Source organism: Nuphar pumila, chromosome 8 (genome assembly GCF_984573655.1).
Source record: "Nuphar pumila chromosome 8, dmNupPumi1.hap1.1, whole genome shotgun sequence".
In the NCBI taxonomy this organism is placed as follows: Eukaryota; Viridiplantae; Streptophyta; class Magnoliopsida; order Nymphaeales; family Nymphaeaceae; genus Nuphar; species Nuphar pumila.
The window spans coordinates 6,644,400-6,665,231 of NC_143256.1; the positions used below are offsets into that span (position 1 = coordinate 6,644,400).

Here is a 20,832-nt window from a genome sequence, read left to right on the forward strand (position 1 = left end):
CAGAGCTAAAGAGCAGCCTCTTTCTTTCAATGGCAAGCCTACCATTTAAATGGTAAGAGAGACACACTCTCTCTCTACTTGCCACTATCTTTTCTCTGCTTTTGATGCTTTACCCTTTTTCAGCGTCCAGCTTCTGTTTGCCGTGGAACCTGTTTTGTAAAGTCAGTACTCTCTCTCTCTCTCTCTCTCTCTCTGCAGAAAAAGAATTTTCCTTTCAGATATCCCACTCATTGCATTCTCATATATTTCTCAAACATGATGATACCAATTCAATTTCAAGCTTCTCTGTACACTCCTTTATTCCAGTCACTGACAAAATCCCAGAAACTTTGTTCCTCTGAGAAAAAAAATCGGTACAAAATGATTCCATTACATGATTTACCTTGGGCTAAACTTAATTTACAATTCAGACATATATACTTTAACCATCTCACATATGTACGCCGGCGTGCCAGTAACAAAACAGGAAAAATCTGTTTAGGAGCCAACCTTTGCCTGTAATCCCAAAGAAAGGCCTCACATTTCCGAACTTCCAGTTATGGGCCTCTGTTTTCCTGAAAACTGCCAAACAGACCTACTCTTACCATTGACCATTAACTCAGGTTAATTGAATTAAATGACTAAATATGTACCCTTCTCTTTTCTAGAGGGTAAATACTTTTTTTTTTTAACTCCAAAGGGCAATATAGAAGTCAAAAGAAATCATGTTCCCAAAGATGTTGGAGGTTAACCAGAGGTCTTTATTTGGCTGTATTCAGGAAACCTGTAGCTCATATCAGAAAACTCAGAAAAAGTGAGGACCATTTTTGGAATTAGGTGCAAAAGGTTGGCCCCTAAATGGAATTGTCCCATAACAAAGCTGATGCTTCTCAGTTAGAACAGCACTCCGTCCCTTGGCTCAGTTCTGGCTTCATCTTGACATCGTAGGGAGCCTTTACAAAATGTGCCCCTTCAACTTCATGGTATCTTCTGCCATTGGTGCGAGTATCATCACGGTCTGATTGTGTCTGACCAGATTGGAAACAAGCATCCTGTGGTTTCCATTCTACAGTATCATGAAGAACCCAGAAGCAGGTGCAGTGGCATATTGCCTTCTTCACAAGTCTTCTACGAAGACTTTGTACATAAAATCGCGGAAACGTTTTGCATATTGCTTGGGATCTACTGCCGATATGGAGGTTGGGTCATATTGAATGGACTTGTAAGCGTGCTCAAGTTTCTTGCTAATGTCGTAGTCTTGGAGTATGTCTATGATTCCAAAGAACAAGATCACATCAACAATTTCGCCAGTAGGTTCTCCGATGAGCTGATATTCAGTATCATTTCTCCTCACAGTTGTTTCCACCCTTGCAGGCATGTTGATACCAAGTCTGATGGATGAACGTCTGCATCCACATCTCAACATCAATAATAGGAATTCAATGACAATATAGTTCAGTTCAGTAAGATTGAAAGTTGAAACAGTGGACAAAATTACACTGCATATATCAAATTAATTCAATAAATAAACAATGCAGAACAATTTTGATAAACAAAAACCTAAAACTATCATAGCAGCCAAACAGTACCTATTAGGATAAAGAAACAGTTGAACCATATCTCTGACTTTTGCTCTAGATTCAATAAAATAAAAAATGCCGAATGGTTTCAACAAACAAAACTTAAAACTATCATGCCACACAGTACCTGTTAGGATCAAGAAACAGTTGATCCATGTCTACGACTTCTGCCTTGGATAGCCGAGCAGCAACTTCTCTCTCTTGGATAAGATCTCCATTTCCTGTCATCAGGATAGCAATTCTAACATTCTGCCATGGAAAAATTCACCTGCCTTTCCGTTCAAAGGGATAAAAATAAATAAAAATGCACCTGTTGGAGTTAGTGTTCCAGAGTCCCTGGAATTTGGTACTTCTCTGAAATGAATACCAACTAAGAGACTATAATCCATAATTCTCTCTGTCTCCAGAAACTCGCAGTCTCTATCAATTTGCCTGTGGATAAACATGTTAATCTACATCAAAACCAGGTCTTATCTACATGATGAGAGCAACATATATGAAGATAGGCACCCCATAATGAGACAATCCAGCTGCCCAAATGGAAGGATAAAAAAAATATTATCCCGCTTTCTTAAAGGTAAGGGCTCAATGATAATGAGGGTAGAGCAACACTTCACCTCCGAAGTTCTTGGAACCATGACTTTTGCAGGCGGAATAGGAAGTTGAGATCAAGATCTTTCAGTGTTGTGGTTTCATCAATCTCTGCCTCAGGTTTGTCAGTGATACGACCATGAGAAGATCCTTTCAGGTCATAACGCCTGTGGATGCGGTACTCTGTGCAGAACAGGTTTCCCATGATGATGAAGCGCACCTGATGCACCAAAAGAATGTACGATGAATAAAACAAATCTGCATGTCAGAGGTTAAGAAAGAGTTTAAGCAGCAATCCCTACCTTTTGTGACCCTGCCAATTTGACAGAATGAAGACCAAAGAACTTCGTAACGAGAGTATTCTCATATGCTCGGACATGATTGTAATAGGTAGGAAGCATCCTCAGAAGAACCTACATAATAAATAGAATGAAGAAGATTAAGACAGCAGCAACAAACAGCACAGTTCCAAGTGTAGATGCTGAGCAGAATATTCAGATACCTTCACTTCTGATTTCTTCATCGTCTTGATCATGTAGCGATCGTCATGCGTCAAGTAGAAGAAGCTCCCACTTTTTCCTGGAGAAGAGAGCTCTCTAAGAGCATCATTTCCACATATAGATAGCATATAATCAGCAGCATCGATCTTGAACAGCCGGCGCAGATACCTGAACAAAAACCCACACGAGAAGCAATTGTTCATGTGAATCCTACAATTCAAGCATCAAATGCTATTTAATTCCAGAGTAGAGACTCAAATTTATCTCCGATGGTATGTCACATGAATGTTAAAGTTCAGACAAGATCTCAAGGCAAACCTGAAGACTAATGGGCAGTAGTCCTTCCATCTGAATTCGACAGACTGATGTGGTGGTGTATGTTTTGATCCTTCAGGAGGGAACCTTGTCCAATACTTTTCTTTAGGGTCAAAATCAGATGCACGGAGATCACGAGAATTAGCCGGACCAGGCTTGCCAACAGAATGCCTGAAGATCCACATTAGCTATACTGGCCATAAGTGATTAAAAGAATCTCTAGAAATTCATTTAAATATTTAGGTAAAGTACCAATTCAGATTGGCAGAGCAATCAAATATTTTGGGCAATTCAAAATAGCGTAATGCCTTTCCAGCATTCCTAAAGCCAAGATACATGAAGCACATTTCAGTATCTAGTAGTGTTTCATGCATTTAAAAATTGGAAGAAAAGAGGGACAACAAGTAGTGTGAGTCTATGTAACAAAGTACTTTTTTTAGATAGGCATGTCACAAAGTACTTAAGACATACATATATGACAAACTTCTATGGAAATAGATGAAGAGTACTATTAGGAACTTCACAACCTCTGATCTTGCCATAGAGGAGCTGATGATTGAAAGCAAAGAAAAAAATTGAAGAAAAGAAACCTGTATCAAATGCCACCAAGAGCTCTACATCTATCACGTTCACCACAAGTCAATGCAGTCTGTGACAACACTGACACAAGTAACAAAACTAATGCAAACTTCAGAGTTGAACACAAAGTGGAAGGCCTAGATCATGGAGCTCAATAAGATGACACTGCCAAAAATGTTTTCACCCATGGGTCTTTAATAGGTTTACACATGAAGATGATAACATTTAACGTTCACTTGCATTGAAATCATCCAGACACTGGTGGAGCTCAAAGCAAAGCCTACCATTTGAAATATGTGAAAATAACAAATAAATGTTTCCCTTTATTGCTTGTGTTCTGTTCCACAGACTTGTTCTGCAATTCACTCAAGCATGATTAGGACACTCTAACTAGAGTTTTCATATATAGACTTTTAATTTCCCTGACTGAAATGAATAATGCAGGACTTAACAACCTAACTGGATGAGACACCATCTTTCGTCATTTCTCCAGCATCAAGAATCACTGAGCTATCATAGTTCAGAAAAAATAGTCAAAAGAGTTGACAGACAAGTAATCGGTAAAACAAATGCAAAGAGATATACTAGGGGCACACAATTGATCTTTAGAATTGGAGAAGATTACAAAATTTAAATAACAAATGTAATGTATCAGCAAGTATTCGGCTTGAGTGTTAATGATCTATAGCTTGGCATATGATAGAAAGAAAAAGCTTGGACAGAGCTATTGATTTGGTGAACTAGCCTATACTAATCAATAAGAATATGCTAATTTCAACAGTGGAGACAAAAATAAAAAAAGTACCTGATTCCCAATTGCAAATTAAGCATTAGCTCGTAGTTTTTATGTCCCTTGGCAATGGTTTCTCCCTGCCTCTTGGCCTCCCTAGGCCTTGATTTTTGGTTAAGCCCTCTCCCAAGTTTCCCATCAAGCTCCTCCTTTGGCTGTCCCTCTCCCTCACCGCTGGTACAAGACAAAGGGGACATCGGATTTCCATCGACAATGTCACACGTGATATCCTCATCAGTTTCCCATATACAGATCCTCTCGAATGCCCTCTCTGTTGCAGCAGCATGAGCTGCATCAGCAATCTTCTTGAACACATCCAACGAACCCGTCCTCTTCTTCGCTGGCCTGTTATTATCAGCTGCAACCTTGAATGATCTCGACATTACCTGCTTGTGCGCAAATTCTGCTTCCGTCCCGGCCCAATTCAATGTCTTCTGAGATGGGAGAATCGTCACGTTCTCCGCGGGGCATACCTTGCACTCCTTGAGATCAACCGTGAAGACCTCCTGCTGATCCCATCCGCCCGGATTGGAAGCTGGGGATGCTCGCGACGGATAGTAAGTCCCATTCTGTTCCTTGGGATCCTTACTCCATGTGCCAATGTAGCAGCTCCCATCCGCCCAAGTGAAGATGCCATGGCCTTTAGGGACACCATCCTCCCAGTGTCCGTCATACCTATTCCCATTGGCCCAAACAAAAGCACCCCTACCACCGATCACGCTATTCTTCCACTCACCAACATACTCATTCCCATTCTTCCACACATATCTCCCCTGCCCATCCTGGGCACCATTCTTCCAATACCCTTCATAGTAGTCCCCATTGGCATAGGTCTTCTGCCCATACCCATGCTTCAGATTCATCACCCAGAGGCCCTTGTAGGTATCTCCATCGGCACCCGTAAAGGTTCCGAACCCGTCCATGAACCCGTTCTTGAATTCGCCTTCGAATGTGGCACCGGACGGCCACAAGAACTTGCCTTTTCCAGTAGTCTGCCCTCTGCACCACTCGCCCTCATACATACAACCGTCGGTCCAGAGGTACTTCCCCGTCCCGTGGGGAAGATTCCCGGACCAAAGGCCAGTGTAGAAATCGCCATTGGCGAGGTGTCGCTCGCGATACACACCACCAGCAGCATTCTCCTCCTTGTCGTCGTCGTCGTGAGCCACCGGCTGCCCAGACATACAGAATGCGCCACCACCAACGCGCCTCGTCGTTTGAGATCTCCGCACCGCCGATTCCCACGCTGCTGATACCTCTTTCTCCTTGTACATTTTCCCTCCTTGCTTTCCCTTGTCACCTCTCTCTCTCTCTCTCTCTCTCTCTCTCTCTCTGACCTCGGTCGACTGAACCAATACTCACCAATCGAACGCTCCCTTTGTTATGCACAACCGCATATGAGCTCCCCGACTGAAGAGAACGGCCGTCGACAAATGCAGAACCGTAGCAGCAGCAGCAACAGCGACGGAACCTATCGAATTCGAGATAACCCCTCCTCCTTCGTCGTCTACCCCACCGTATCCTCTATTGCTGACGCTTGGAATGAACAATTCCTCCATCCTCACCTCCCCAAACCACGCCACCACCACCACCACCGATCAAGCTCCATCCTTTCCACCACAATTCTTCATGTACTCATATACCAACAAATCCAAACGAGAGAAATCTCCCCTCTCCAATCTCCTCAACCAGACTAAACTCAAATTCGAGCTACAGAACCGAAACGTTCCTTTTCTTTTTTCATACCCAGAAGTAGAAAATTCCAGGCATTGATGGAAAACGAGATCTTCTGGAGCTGAGAAAAAAACGAGAATGAGAGAAGGACGCGGCGAAGACGTGAAAAGAAAAGAAAAACGCGGACCCAGAAAAAGAAAAAAAGCAGAAAAACCGACAAATAGCAAAGGCAGCATAGCCCTCGAATCGAGAGAGAGAGAGGCACAACACTTGGTCTGCTCCCAACCGTAGGGAGAGCAACAAACATGGGCCACCATCTAATTGTTAGTTCCTCTCACCTCTTTTCCGATGATGATGATGGTAATGAGGAGGAGGAGAAGGCTTCCATCTCCATGTTTGGTCTTTCCCCCACCTATTTTCTTGCACTTGCACATTAGTTAGTTTTTTTTTCGAGCTGTATTGGATGGGTGGTATGAGCCATGCCTCCTACGTTCAAGTTCAACAAACTAAGAACACTGATATGCCAATTTTGATTAAGTGACCAACTGAAAGATGGCACAAATATTTTGGATTAATCATAGGACCATTTTTTTAAATGCAATAGGATGGCCATGTGTCCACTGCAAAAGATCACCCATTTGCTTTAAAAAAGAAAAAGGGATTGCTAAATTGGATTATAATTAAGCATAAAACAAAGTGTTCCAAGATCCACCCAAATTGTTGGTAGCATGATTTTCTAGTTTCCCTTAGCCTTTTTTTTTTTTAAGTTTTGGAAAAATTAACGCACGCCAACTTTTGGCCTTTTTACAAACACATGCCTAATTCATGAGATCTTACGATTGCACGACTAGGCGTGTGTTTGTTAATAGGCCAAAAGTTAGGCATGCTTTTTTTATTTATTTTTTTGTTTTTTAAGAAATTTTTAAAAAGGCACTTAAATTTTGGAAAATTTTTAAAACACTAAAATTATCATAGTTAGTTAAACAGACCCAAAAGTTTACTACCAACAAGTTTGCTGATAAATGTGATGTAAAGTTACAATTTTACCCTCAATATTGTATTTTTAAAAATGCACCTAAAAAGAGAAAGGGGGTCTTTGAAGGGTTAACTAGTAAATTAACTCTTTAGTGATAAACTAGGTTTAATGGATGGAAGTTTGTTTTTGAATAACGGTGTAAAAATTTATGTGCCTTTTTTAAATTTTCTAAAACTTAGATGTATTTTTTATTAATTTCCAAACTTTAGGTGCATTTTTTTAAAATTTGCCTAATTTTTTAGTATCATATGTAGATGCAAATCAATCGATGGTTTCCAATTCTTTAGCCTTTGCAGTATTTGGTAATTATATTTACTAAGTATTACTTTTTTTATAATTTTTTTTTCAAAAAACATGCCTAAATTTTAACTTATTTACAAACACATGCCTATAACTTCTGAAATTTGCTTTGTTAGCTATGATTCTAGGGGTGGCAAAATCTCACAGGACCCGCCAACCCACTTCTTAGGCGGGTTCCGGTTTGGCTTAAACGGGTTTGTGTCGTAAACGGGCCGACCCGTCTAACCCGTTTATTAAACGGGTCGGGTTCGTGTTAGGGGTATGCCAACCCGGCTGACCCGTTTAATAAACGGGTTAGGCGGGCGGATCAACCCGTTTACCCAAACCCGAACCGCCAACCCACCCACCAACCCGTTTACTCGACCCCGACCCGGCCGCCAACCCGCCCGCTAACCCGCCAACCCGTTTACCCGACTCGACCCGTTTATTAAACGGGTTAACCGTGTTGTGTCGGGTTACCCGTTTAATAAATGGGTCAGGTTCATGTTTGCCACAGCCGACCCGTTTAATAAACGGGTTGGGTTCGTGTTAAGGTATGCTGACCCACCAACCCACCGACACGACCCGCCAACCCAACCCGATTGCCACCCCTATATGATTCTATGAATGCATTCTTAAGTCCTAACATCTCAAAAGTTTAAGCGTTTTTTGTATGCATGCAAGGAACCCTTCCAGAGAACCGGGTTAATTAATGGGCCCGCCCCTCTGCAAGGTAAACCCTGAGTGGGAACCAGAGGATCCACACCGACCCATATGTTGACGTAAGGCCCATGCGGGTCATCTCCAATATGCTGTCAACTTTGGTTGGTAAGTGAACCAACCAGGTTGGACCTGACCTACCCCTGGTGATGAGTATGTCAAGTCCAGTCCAACATGGATGACAGGGTTTAAATATTTCAATTCTATTGCAGAGACATGAGAATAAGTTCATAGTCCAAAGTACTGGGTGGACCTTAGAACCTCAATGGGTCGGGTTTGACCTAGACCCGACCCGTACCAAACCCTATAGGGTCAGGGTTTGGTGATAAATAACATGGCCCAATCAGATTCTGTGTATGGTTTGTGAAATTTCGTACCAAACCGGGGTTCATGTAATTCATATATGATCTGGGTATGGTTTCTCTTATGATGGGTCCAATTGGACCCGGGTATGGACTCGGTACCATCATCTCAAGTCAGGTTTGGGGTCTGGTTTCACATGGGTTCTAACCAAATGCGACCTGTTGACACCCTTACTTAGAACCATGGGTTCCAACTTCTCATGTACCAAACTAATTATCTTTCTAGTTTTCACCAAATTAATGTAACTAATTTGATAAATAGTAATAGTTACCAAGTTACTATGCAATAGTTAATTATTTTATTTTTTATATTATTAAAAAATTAATTAATAAATAACACAGTTCCATTGAGCCGGCCTGGTAGCCCGCGGGCCGGGCCGGCCCAACTCACTTATACAACAGGCCAGGTCGGCTTGACCCATCGAAACACGCAGCCCGTTGCCCAGCCCTAGATCTATGTATCCCATGGGCAGAGTCTCACATTTTTATCTGAAATATAGGACACAGAGTAGTGATGTGAACGGTTGGGATTATGTACCTCTTATTGAATCCAATCAAATCTGGCATTGGTTATTGGGGTTCCGGGTTGGATTCATATTTAGATGCAAAAGGGCTCATACTAAATCTGATTTGATTTTTTTTTTTACGTGTAATCGGATTTGAATGTCCATCAGATCTGGATATCCATCAGGCAAAATTGAACGTGAATCTAATTATTAATCGGATTCAATTTAACTGTCAAAATTTGGCCAAATATCAGATAATATCTGATTCATTGACCCATATAAACGGGATAAGCTGGAAAATCGCTTTGTCATCTATAGTAAAGATCCCATCTTATATCGTTCATCTGGATAAGGGGTTGCATCCAAACATCACCTAAGAGAGGGCACAAAAATAAATTAAGTTTTTTCTCCCTTATTGTATCCCCTTGTATACTATTCTTAAATGAGAAACAATACAAGAGCATCATGTCATTGACTATGTCCTTGCTATCCATATCACATTGGATTTAACCAACTCCCATAGGGTCCTCGACGAATTTGTGGAATACAACGCTATTATGCATTGATCGTGCCACCAAGAAATAGTTAATCACCTGTGTTGTTACATGGAGGAATCATAAGGCAATCCCTTTAAATGATCACACATCACTCACCTCAAAAAAAAAAAAATTCACACCTCACAGCATAATCTTCATTTTGTGCATGCATGGTAAACAGTTGTCATATAGATGATCAAATGACTCAAAAACTTTTGGATGCTCTAACCACTGTAGTAGTTCTCACCGATTCTGGAGATTCTCTGAAAAAAAATGAATCCCCCCCCCCCCCGCCCCACACACACACACACACAAAAAAAAAAAAAAGTAAGGAAAATCTTAAGACAATTCGTGGAGGGGGGTTCCTAAACTTTTGGTTGGGTTTGAGTATGGATCATTTCCCCCCCCCCCCCCCCCCCCCCAAATATTTTGAATTTGGTATGTGCTTTTTGCAGAAGAGAAATGTTATACAGACCCCGTGGGGGTCCATAGAATGCTGACCAAAAATGTCATTAAGCCATTTGGAAGCCAACTATTGGTGGAACCTACTCCCCAGTAGAGCCATTTTGGTATTTCATGGGGGCAAGGTGTGGGCCTTCTTTACCTCGAGGGAGGATCAGGTGCATCAACAACAGACTGAAAGTGTGCAATCACATTTCCTCTGATATTTTTTTCTCTTTACCTCTCTGTCACACACTCTTACTTTTTTGACGTTGGAAAGGAAGATGAACTATTTTACAAACTGGGTGAATCAAATGGGAGGAAGGAGAGACTGAGATCGTCGGAGATAGGCTGATATTTTTTTCTCTTTACCTCTCTCTCACTCACTCTTTACTTTTTTGACGTGGGAAAGGAAGATGAACTGTTTTACAAACTGGGTGAATCAAATGGGAGGAAGGAGAGACTGAGATCGTCGGAGATAGGCTGATATTTTTTTCTCTTTACCTCTCTCTCACTCACTCTTTACTTTTTTGACGTGGGAAAGGAAGATGAACTGTTTTACAAACTGGGTGAATCAAATGGGAGGAAGGAGAGACTGAGATCGTCGGAGATAGGCTGATATTTTTTTCTCTTTACCTCTCTCTCACTCACTCTTTACTTTTTTGGCGTGGGAAAGGAAGATGAACTGTTTTACAAACTGGGTGAATCAAATGGGAGGAAGGAGAGACTGAGATCGTGGGAGATAGGCTGATATTTTTTTCTCTTTACCTCTCTCTCACTCACTCTTTACTTTTTTGACGTGGGAAAGGAAGATGAACTGTTTTACAAACTGGGTGAATCAAATGGGAGGAAGGAGAGACTGAGATTGTCGGAGATAGGCTGATATTTTTTTCTCTTTACCTCTCTCTCACTCACTCTTTACTTTTTTGACGTGGGAAAGGAAGATGAATTGTTTTACAAACTGGGTGAATCAAATGGGAGGAAGGAGAGACTGAGATCGTCGGAGATAGGCTGATATTTTTTTCTCTTTACCTCTCTCTCACTCACTCTTTACTTTTTTGGCGTGGGAAAGGAAGATGAACTGTTTTACAAACTGGGTGAATCAAATGGGAGGAAGGAGAGACTGAGATCGTCGGAGATAGGCTGATATTTTTTTCTCTTTACCTCTCTCTCACTCACTCTTTACTTTTTTGACGTGGGAAAGGAAGATGAACTGTTTTACAAACTGGGTGAATCAAATGGGAGGAAGGAGAGACTGAGATCGTCGGAGATAGGCTGATATTTTTTTCTCTTTACCTCTCTCTCACTCACTCTTTACTTTTTTGACGTGGGAAAGGAAGATGAACTGTTTTACAAACTGGGTGAATCAAATGGGAGGAAGGAGAGACTGAGATCGTCGGAGATAGGCTGATATTTTTTTCTCTTTACCTCTCTCTCACTCACTCTTTACTTTTTTGACGTGGGAAAGGAAGATGAACTGTTTTACAAACTGGGTGAATCAAATGGGAGGAAGGAGAGACTGAGATCGTCGGAGATAGGCTGATATTTTTTTCTCTTTACCTCTCTCTCACTCACTCTTTACTTTTTTGACGTGGGAAAGGAAGATGAACTGTTTTACAAACTGGGTGAATCAAATGGGAGGAAGGAGAGACTGAGATCGTCGGAGATAGGCTGATATTTTTTTCTCTTTACCTCTCTCTCACTCACTCTTTACTTTTTTGACGTGGGAAAGGAAGATGAACTGTTTTACAAACTGGGTGAATCAAATGGGAGGAAGGAGAGACTGAGATCGTCGGAGATAGGCTGATATTTTTTTCTCTTTACCTCTCTCTCACTCACTCTTTACTTTTTTGACGTGGGAAAGGAAGATGAACTGTTTTACAAACTGGGTGAATCAAATGGGAGGAAGGAGAGACTGAGATCGTCGGAGATAGGCTGATATTTTTTTCTCTTTACCTCTCTCTCACTCACTCTTTACTTTTTTGACGTGGGAAAGGAAGATGAACTGTTTTACAAACTGGGTGAATCAAATGGGAGGAAGGAGAGACTGAGATCGTCGGAGATAGGTTGATATTTTTTTCTCTTTACCTCTCTCTCACTCACTCTTTACTTTTTTGACGTGGGAAAGGAAGATGAACTGTTTTACAAACTGGGTGAATCAAATGGGAGGAAGGAGAGACTGAGATCGTCGGAGATAGGCTGATATTTTTTTCTCTTTACCTCTCTCTCACTCACTCTTTACTTTTTTGACGTGGGAAAGGAAGATGAACTGTTTTACAAACTGGGTGAATCAAATGGGAGGAAGGAGAGACTGAGATCGTCGGAGATAGGATGATATTTTTTTCTCTTTACCTCTCTCTCACTCACTCTTTACTTTTTTGACGTGGGAAAGGAAGATGAACTGTTTTACAAATTGGGTGAATCAAATGGGAGGAAGGAGAGACTGAGATCGTCGGAGATAGGCTGATATTTTTTTCTCTTTACCTCTCTCTCACTCACTCTTTACTTTTTTGGCGTGGGAAAGGAAGATGAACTGTTTTACAAACTGGGTGAATCAAATGGGAGGAAGGAGAGACTGAGATCGTCGGAGATAGGCTGATATTTTTTTCTCTTTACCTCTCTCTCACTCACTCTTTACTTTTTTGGCGTGGGAAAGGAAGATGAACTGTTTTACAAACTGGGTGAATCAAATGGGAGGAAGGAGAGACTGAGATAGTCGGAGATAGGCTGATATTTTTTTCTCTTTACCTCTCACTCACTCACTCTTTACTTTTTTGATGTGGGAAAGGAAGATGAACTGTTTTACAAACTGGGTGAATCAAATGGGAGGAAGGAGAGACTGAGATTGTCGGAGATAGGAGATCAAGCATATGTGGCTGGCCTCCTTGAAGGGGGGCGCTGCTCATAATGCAACAGGGTCATTCGCCACTGAGAACAACTGTGAAGTTAATGCAGCTCCAACCACCCGGAAATCCCAAGCTGCAAAACTTGAGAAAAGTTAGTCGAGGGAGATCAGTGTGAGGAACGAAACTCCATTAGGGCCTTTAGGGTGAGTTCTAGTAATATTACCCCAAAAATCACTATTCCAGTATGACGATGTGTGGAACTCTTGAAACTGCTTCGATGGACTGTCATCGCTAGTTTTCCTAGGAGCTTGAGATTCATACAAATACATGTTTGAAGCCTTGGTGAAGCAATGACCTCCACTACAAAATAAAAAGGTATTAGATGCAGACTTTTAACTAAGGCTTCTGAAAGTCGTAATTAAAAGTAATTATTAACTATGGTTTCTTCAAAAAACCATAGCTAATAATAAGTCGTGAAACTTTTAACTATGATTCTAGGTTGTAGTTAATACTTCGGCCAAATTACTTTTTGGCAGAGTGAATAAAAATGGTCAATGATTCATAATTAAAAGTTTTGCCAAACTTTTAACTACGACCCTTTGGAGTATTAACTACAGCCCGCGACTGTAGTTAATACTCATTTTTACCCTCCCCACAAAATTTTTTTCTTCCTTTTTTTTTTCTTATTTCCCCCCTCTCAACTCCCGAATGTCCTCCCAATTATTAACCCATCATAAGTTGTACCCTCTCCCTAATGACAAGAGAGAGGTTCCCTCTCTCACATCTCTTCTCTCACCATTAACTTTCTCTCTCTCTTTCTCCCACCTCCCATTAATGACAAGAGGGCATGTTCCCCCCCCCCCCCCCCCCCTCTCTCTCCATTAGGGTTTGGGCTTGGGGATTCCCCTTCTCTATGCCACTTCTCAATATTTGTGAGATTAAATTGGTAGCTATTGAAGTATAAACTTATACATGTATTTTTATGACTAATTGCTTTAAAATTTAATAGTCAAAGAGAAGATTTATTCTAGTGAAGAAGAACGAACTTGTTTATTTTATGATGACTTCAATTATAGGCAAAAATTGAAAAGTGAAGTCAGACTGCAACACTTTCCATAGCAAGTATCTAGTCAAATAAAAAAATTTATTTTCAAATTTTTTTCTCAATAATTTTAGCAAGGAAAAGTTTTTTTTTCTTTAAAAAAAATGAAGCAACATTTTTAGACTTATGTCATCTTTCACATTGCATTTCACAAGCCTCACTATGGCACTTAGCATTATGTCACACACCCTTATCAGTAATATATTGTTGCTCCAACCTAGTGAAAACAGGATTTCAGAAAAGAGAATTCAAGCCTAGAGGCACGTTCTTAAGATCGCTATCTTTAGAACTTCAATCGCCCCACTCCGGAAATTCCGAAGATGCGAAAAAGGGTTTTGTTACGACTGAGTTCCCGGGATACAACTAGGCTTGAACCTCAAGAGAGTCACTGCTTCGCAAGAACAAATGACCTCTCCCACACATGAACTCTGCAAGCCAAACCGAGAAGAAAGAAAGGAGAAAACTGGAGAGTCAGAAATTCTTATTCCAAAAGACGAAAATAGAAGATATTTATAACCTTTTAGAGAGACCAAAACGTTTTGCGATAAATGAGATTAAAGGCCATAAATCTGACAGTTTGAAAATAGGATGAAAGGTACCGGAACGGTCACCCACCTTTGACTGTCAATCAAAGGCCTCCAAAACCGTCCAACAGTCACAAAGCGCCTTAAACTCAATATAAATGCTATTAAAACCTTTCAAACGGCAAGATGTCTCAAAACCGAAAAATCAAAATGGATATTTGCGCCTCATATGCACCTCGCACCGCTGCGAGCGTGCGAAGTGCAAAGTGCGCCATCAAAACGCCACATTGCGCCTCAAGCGCCCTTGCGCACGCACGCGCGCGCGCGCGTGTGCGCGAACGGCGCGTTTGTTGCTGCACGATGCACAGCAACGTCCACAATCCACCTAAATACTCAAGGCTTACCAAAGTAAAGAATAGATTACAAACTCTCTATTTAAACCTCTTGAAAAACTTTTCTCTCTTAGATATGGGACTAAACTTTTCAAAACACTTTTGGTAGTAACCATTAATAATTTAAAACTTTCCTAACAATCCCCCACTAGTTTTAAAATATATTTGGCTTGCATAGAAACCTATGCATTAGTGAGAGTGTTTGCATGACTTGAACCCCCACTATTTGAAAGAAAACCTAAATTAACCAAGGTGCTAAGTGGACTTACCTTGAACTTAGCTCCTTATATTGTTAACGGAGTTTTCAATCATACATCGGTTTCCAAAAGTTCGATTGTGTGGATTTCATGTTGGCATATTTAGAGCCTTGTGCTTTCCTGGATTCATGAGTGCTTATGAGAATTGCCAATTCTCATAAGAAACGGCTCACATTTCTACACTCATATAGGTGAGTTTGTCTAGGTGTACTGTAACACACACCTTAGCCTTAAGGCCTACAAACTCATTAAGAGCTATTAGCTCAACCCTCATATTAGTTACAGCTCATGAGCACACATCAGTAATGGGCTTACATAAATATGCTCAATATCTGTCATTCACCAATTCGTTTCCCATTGAACCTATGCATGTGGGATCTCCAACGCTCTAGGTTGGGTATCCTTAGGTGATGACTTAATTGGCTTAATTCCCATTCCCCTCGATGTTTTATTGATGACATCTCTCGAAAGGCCTTTCGTAAATGGGTCTGCCAAATTTTGACATGACTTCACATATTTCAATGAAATAATATTGTCATCAATCATTTGTCTTATAAAACTGTGTCTTAGACTAATATGTCTAGACTTCCCATTGTATTTCATATTACCTGCTTTACATATAGCTGATTGGCTATCACAAAACATTGAAATAGCAGGTATAGGCTTCTCACCTAGTGGAATATCCACTAGCATATTCTTAAGCCATTCAGCTTCTCTACAAGCAGATGCCAAAGCAATAAACTCAGATTCCATTGTAGAATGAGTTATATAGGTCTGTTTCTTAGACCCCCATGCAACTGCTCCTCCTCCAAGGGTAAAAACCCAACCACTCGTAGACTTGGAATCTTCAAAGTCAGTATTCCAACTTGCATCACTATACCCTTCAATAACAACAGGAAACTCGGTATAGTGAATTCCATAGTCTAAAGTATGTTTTAGATATCTAAGAATCCTGTTCACTGCATTCCAGTGTTGATGACCAGGATTATTAGTGTATCTACACACTTTACTCATTGCATAGGCAATGTCAGGCCTTGTGCAGTTCATTGCATACATAAGGCTACCTACAACACTGGCATATTTTAATTGTTGAACACTAGCACCATCATTAGGAGTCAATTTCATATTTGGATCATATGGGGTACATGCTGGTGAACTATTAAGATATCCATACTTTGTAAGAATTTTCTCAATATAGTGTGATTGACATAATATGATGTCATTTTTATTTCTTATTATTTTGATTCCTAAAATAACATCTGCAACACCCAAGTCTTTCATACAAAACAAGGAAGATAAAAATCTTTTTGTTTGATTTATGCATTCACTATTGTTACCCAAAATAAACATATCATCAACATATAAACAAATAATAATAATTGAGCCACTATCTACTTTACTGTAGACATATTTGTCCGCATCATGAATTTTAAAACCATTATGCACCAGAGAACTATCAAATTTTTCATGCCATTGCTTAGGGGCTTGCTTTAATCCATATAAGGATTTCTCAAGTTTGCAAACTTTGCGCTCTTGCCCTAGCACTACAAAACCTTCAGGTTGCTCCATATATATCTCTTCATCTAATTCTCCATTCAAAAAGGCCGTTTTCACGTCCATTTGATGGATTTGAAGCTTATATATGACAGTCATGGCAATCAGAATTCTAATAGTAGATATTCTGGTTACAGGAGCAAAAGTATCAAAATAATCAATACCTTCTTTTTGTTTAAAGCCTTTTGCAACCAAACGTGCTTTAAATTTATCGATTGTACCATCAGCTTTTAATTTCTTTTTGAAAATCCATTTGCAGCCAATAGTTTTGCAACCAATAGGTAAATCCACTAATTTCCAAACATTATTAGACATAATTGATTCTATTTCATCATTAATACATTCTCTCCAAAAGGCAGCATCTTGAGAAGACATAGCCTCTTGAAAAGACACAGGATCATTCTCAATTAGAAATGTATAAAAGTCAGAACCAAAATTAGTTGGTTTTCTAATGCGTTTACTGAGTCTAACTTCAGTTTCTGGTTCATCAACACATTCATTAGAATATTCAATCATGTCATTTACATGAAGTTCATCTACTATAATCCGGCTGCCATCAAGAAGAGAATCAAATGCATTTTTATGTTCAATGAAAGATGCATCTCTAGATTCTATAATAACATCATTAACAATGTCCAAAAATCTATATGCTTTACTATGTTCAGCATACCCAACAAATGCACATTTAAATGCTTTAGGTCCAACCTTCTTCATTTTATTTTCTGGAATTTTAACATATGCTAAACAACCCCAAACACGAAAATAACTAAGATTAGGTTTCTTACCAAAACACAATTCATAAGGTGATTTATCAGATTTGGAATAAGGAACTCGATTAAGAATATAACAGGTAGAAAGTATAGCTTCTCCCCATAAGTTGGAATGCAAACCCGTATTAAGAAGCATAGCATTCATCATTTCTACAAGTGTTCTGTTTTTCCTTTCTGCTACTCCATTCTGTTCAGGAGTTCTAGGAGCTGACGTTTGATGGATAATACCATTATCTTCACAGAATTTATCAAATTCTCCACCTAAGTATTCACCTCCTTTATCTGTTCTTAAATGTACAATCTTTGTTTTAAACCTATTTTGTACTTCAGCTAGATAAAGAAGAAATTTGGAAAATGCTTCAGATTTATGTTTCAACAAATAAACATAACAAAATTTTGAGTAATCATCTATAAAGGTAATAAAGTACCTATTGCCACCACGACTCAAAACATTATCCATCGTACACACATCAGAATGCACTAATTCAAGCAATTTATAATTCTTTTCTACACTAGGAAATGGGAGTCTAGTTAGCTTAGTTTGAATGCATGTCTCACACTTATGTTTATGTTCTATTTTCACATGACACGGAAGAAGACCAAACTTATTCATATTATGAATGCAACGAGAATTTATATGTCCTAATCTTGAATGCCAAAGAAAATAAGAGTCAACCATATAAACAGAAGTAGTAGCTTCATTTATGCTCATCTTGAACATACCACCAGTGGCAAACCCTTTTCCTACAAAGATTTTCCCTTTGGTCACAGTTATAATCCCAGACTCAATAACAATCTTAAAACCATTTCGTGACAGGAGATCTGCAGAGATTAAATTTTTCCGAACTTCTGGAGCATAGTGGACATTCTCAAGTGTTAGGACTTTCTCGGAGGTGAACTTAATTTCCACACTCCCTTTTCCCAGCACTTTAGTTGAGGAAGAGTTTCCCATAAAGAGATTGCATCCCTCCCCCACTACTTCATACGACTTGAACAAGTTCCTGTCGTTTGCCACATGAACAGTGCTTCCAGTATCCAGGTACCAATCCTTATTTGCAGCCACTATAAAGGTTTCAGAGATTACAGCAACAAGCCTCTCATCTGACTCATTTGGCTTAGGACCAGTCCTCTTCCGTTCTCTGCATTCTCTAGCAAAATGGCCAAACTTGCCACAAACATAGCAACTAATTTTCTTTTTATCAGTTGGCTTTTTCCCTTTCACAAAATTCTTTTTGATTTTCTGGGTTTTCATGATTTTGCCACCCTTGTTACTAACAAAATTCACTTAAGGATAACCTTCTTTAGGACTCAAATTCTTTTTGTCACGAAGACGAGTCTCTTCCTCAATTCGGATGTCCTTAAGAAGGCCATCTAAAGTGATTTTCTCATTTTTATGTTTTAGGTGATTCCTATATTCTTTCCAAGAATCTGGCAGCTTCCCAATGATGACAACAACTTGGAAGTCATCATCAAGATACATACCTTCTCCTTTGATCTTATAGGCCAGTATTTGCATCTCATGAATTTGAGCAAGTATAGGCTTATCATCAACAATAGAAAAATTAACATACTGATCTACTATAAACCTTTTGTTACCAGCATCTTCTGCATTGTACTTGATCTCGAGAGCATTCCACAACTCTCCAGCCGACTCCAATGGTGAATACAGGTCAAAGAGTGAATCGGCTAAAGTGTTCAAGATATGCCCTTTGCATCTGTAGTTGTCAGTATGCCACTTCTCTCGCTCTTTCTTCTGTTCTTCTGTCTCAACTTCTCCAGCAACGACAGTGAGACAAGACTTTTTGAGGACATAGTCGATATGCAGTTCGGACAACAAGAAAGATACCTTTGATTGCCACCGCTTGAAGTTTGACCCATCAAATCGATCAAGTTTTTCAAGGTCACGGCTAAGCAGATTGATGGAGTTGGATGTCGAACCAGAGGCCATAATTTGAAGTTCTAAAATTGTTGCTCCAACCTAGTGAAAACAGGATTTCAGAAAAGAGAATTCAAGCCTAGAGGCACGTTCTTAAGATCGCTATCTTTAGAACTTCAATCACCCCACTCCGAAAATTCCGAAGATGCGAAAAAGGGTTTTGTTACGACTGAGTTCCCAGGATACAACTAGGCTTGAACCTCAAGAGAGTCACTGCTTTGCAAGAACAGATGACCTCTCCCACACATGAACTCTGCAAGCCAAACCGAGAAGAAAGAAAGGAGAAAACTGGAGAGTCAGAAATTCTTATTCCAAAAGACGAAAATAGAAGATATTTATAACCTTTTAGAGAGGCCAAAACGTTTTGCGATAAATGAGATTAAAGGCCATAAATCTGACAGTTTGAAAATAGGATGAAAGGTACCTGAACGGTCACCCACCTTTGACTGTCAATCAAAGACCTCCAAAACCGTCCAACAGTCACAAAGCGCCTTAAACTCAATATAAATGCTATTAAAACCTTTCAAACGGCCAGATGTCTCAAAACCGAAAAATCAAAATGGATATTTGCGCCTCATATGCACCTCGCACCGCTGCGAGCGTGCGAAGTGCAAAGTGCGCCATCAAAACGCCACATTGCGCCTCAAGCGCCCTTGCGCACGCACGCACGCGCACGCGGGCGTGTGCGCGAACGACGCGTCCGTTGCTGCACGATGCGCAGCAACGTCCGCAATCCACCTAAATACTCAAGGCTTACCAAAGTAAAGAATATATTACAAACTCTCTATTTAAACCTCTTGAAAAACTTTTCTCTCTTAGATATGGGACTAAACTTTTCAAAACACTTTTGGTAGTAACCATTAATAATTTAAAACTTTCCTAACATATATGTCATCTTTGACTTGTCATTTGTTTGTTATAAAGTTCTTTAGCATCGTAATTTGATTGTCTCATCAATGGCATTCATATTTCAATCAATCATTCATATTGTCTCATTTGACCCACAAAGGTCTATAAGTTGATCCTGCAACAAGATTTGTTTTGACAAAATTTTCTGTAATCTTTAGCAATTTCATCCTCATTGGGTTTTTCATAATGCACAAATCCTTGTCATAGCTTTTGCAAGAAGCGACACTTTGAGTCAATCTTTAGAAAATATGTCTTTGCCTCACTGCATTCATCTTTCTTCTTTTGTCTTGTGGCAATAGTTGGTCATCGACAAGACCTCCCATATTGAACAACTACTCATTACGTTGGGGAGACCCTCATGTGAAACAAAGTTTTTGCATTGTCTTGAGACCAATAGTTGGCCATCGACAAGACCCTCCCTCATTGAACGACTAATCATTAAGTCGGGAAGTGAAGAATGCTTGAAAATGCATTTTATCAACATAATCATTATTTGTCAAAGATGATAATATCAACTTCGAGCAAGCTAAGGTCAAGTATCTTTCACATTATTCTCTCATAAAGTCGATCTTTCATGCATCAAAAAATGTTTCAAGAACTTTCTTCAAGATCACCTTGATCAAAATGAGTCAAATCAGAGCATTTAATCATGCA

The 20,832-nt window shown here is 39.9% G+C and overlaps 1 pseudogene across 1 annotated transcript; it reads right to left on the minus strand.

Moving 5' to 3' along the window:
- Positions 1-263: 263 nt before the first annotated feature.
- LOC149829521 (phosphatidylinositol 4-phosphate 5-kinase 6-like) lies at positions 264-6,029 on the minus strand (annotated as a pseudogene). Its single transcript, XR_016433565.1, has 7 exons — positions 4,350-6,029; positions 2,969-3,136; positions 2,653-2,818; positions 2,177-2,563; positions 1,828-1,991; positions 1,687-1,759; positions 264-1,385 (listed from the first exon to the last, which is right to left on the minus strand). The product of XR_016433565.1 is annotated as a phosphatidylinositol 4-phosphate 5-kinase 6-like (transcript).
- Between the last annotated feature and the right edge of the window lie 14,803 nt (positions 6,030-20,832).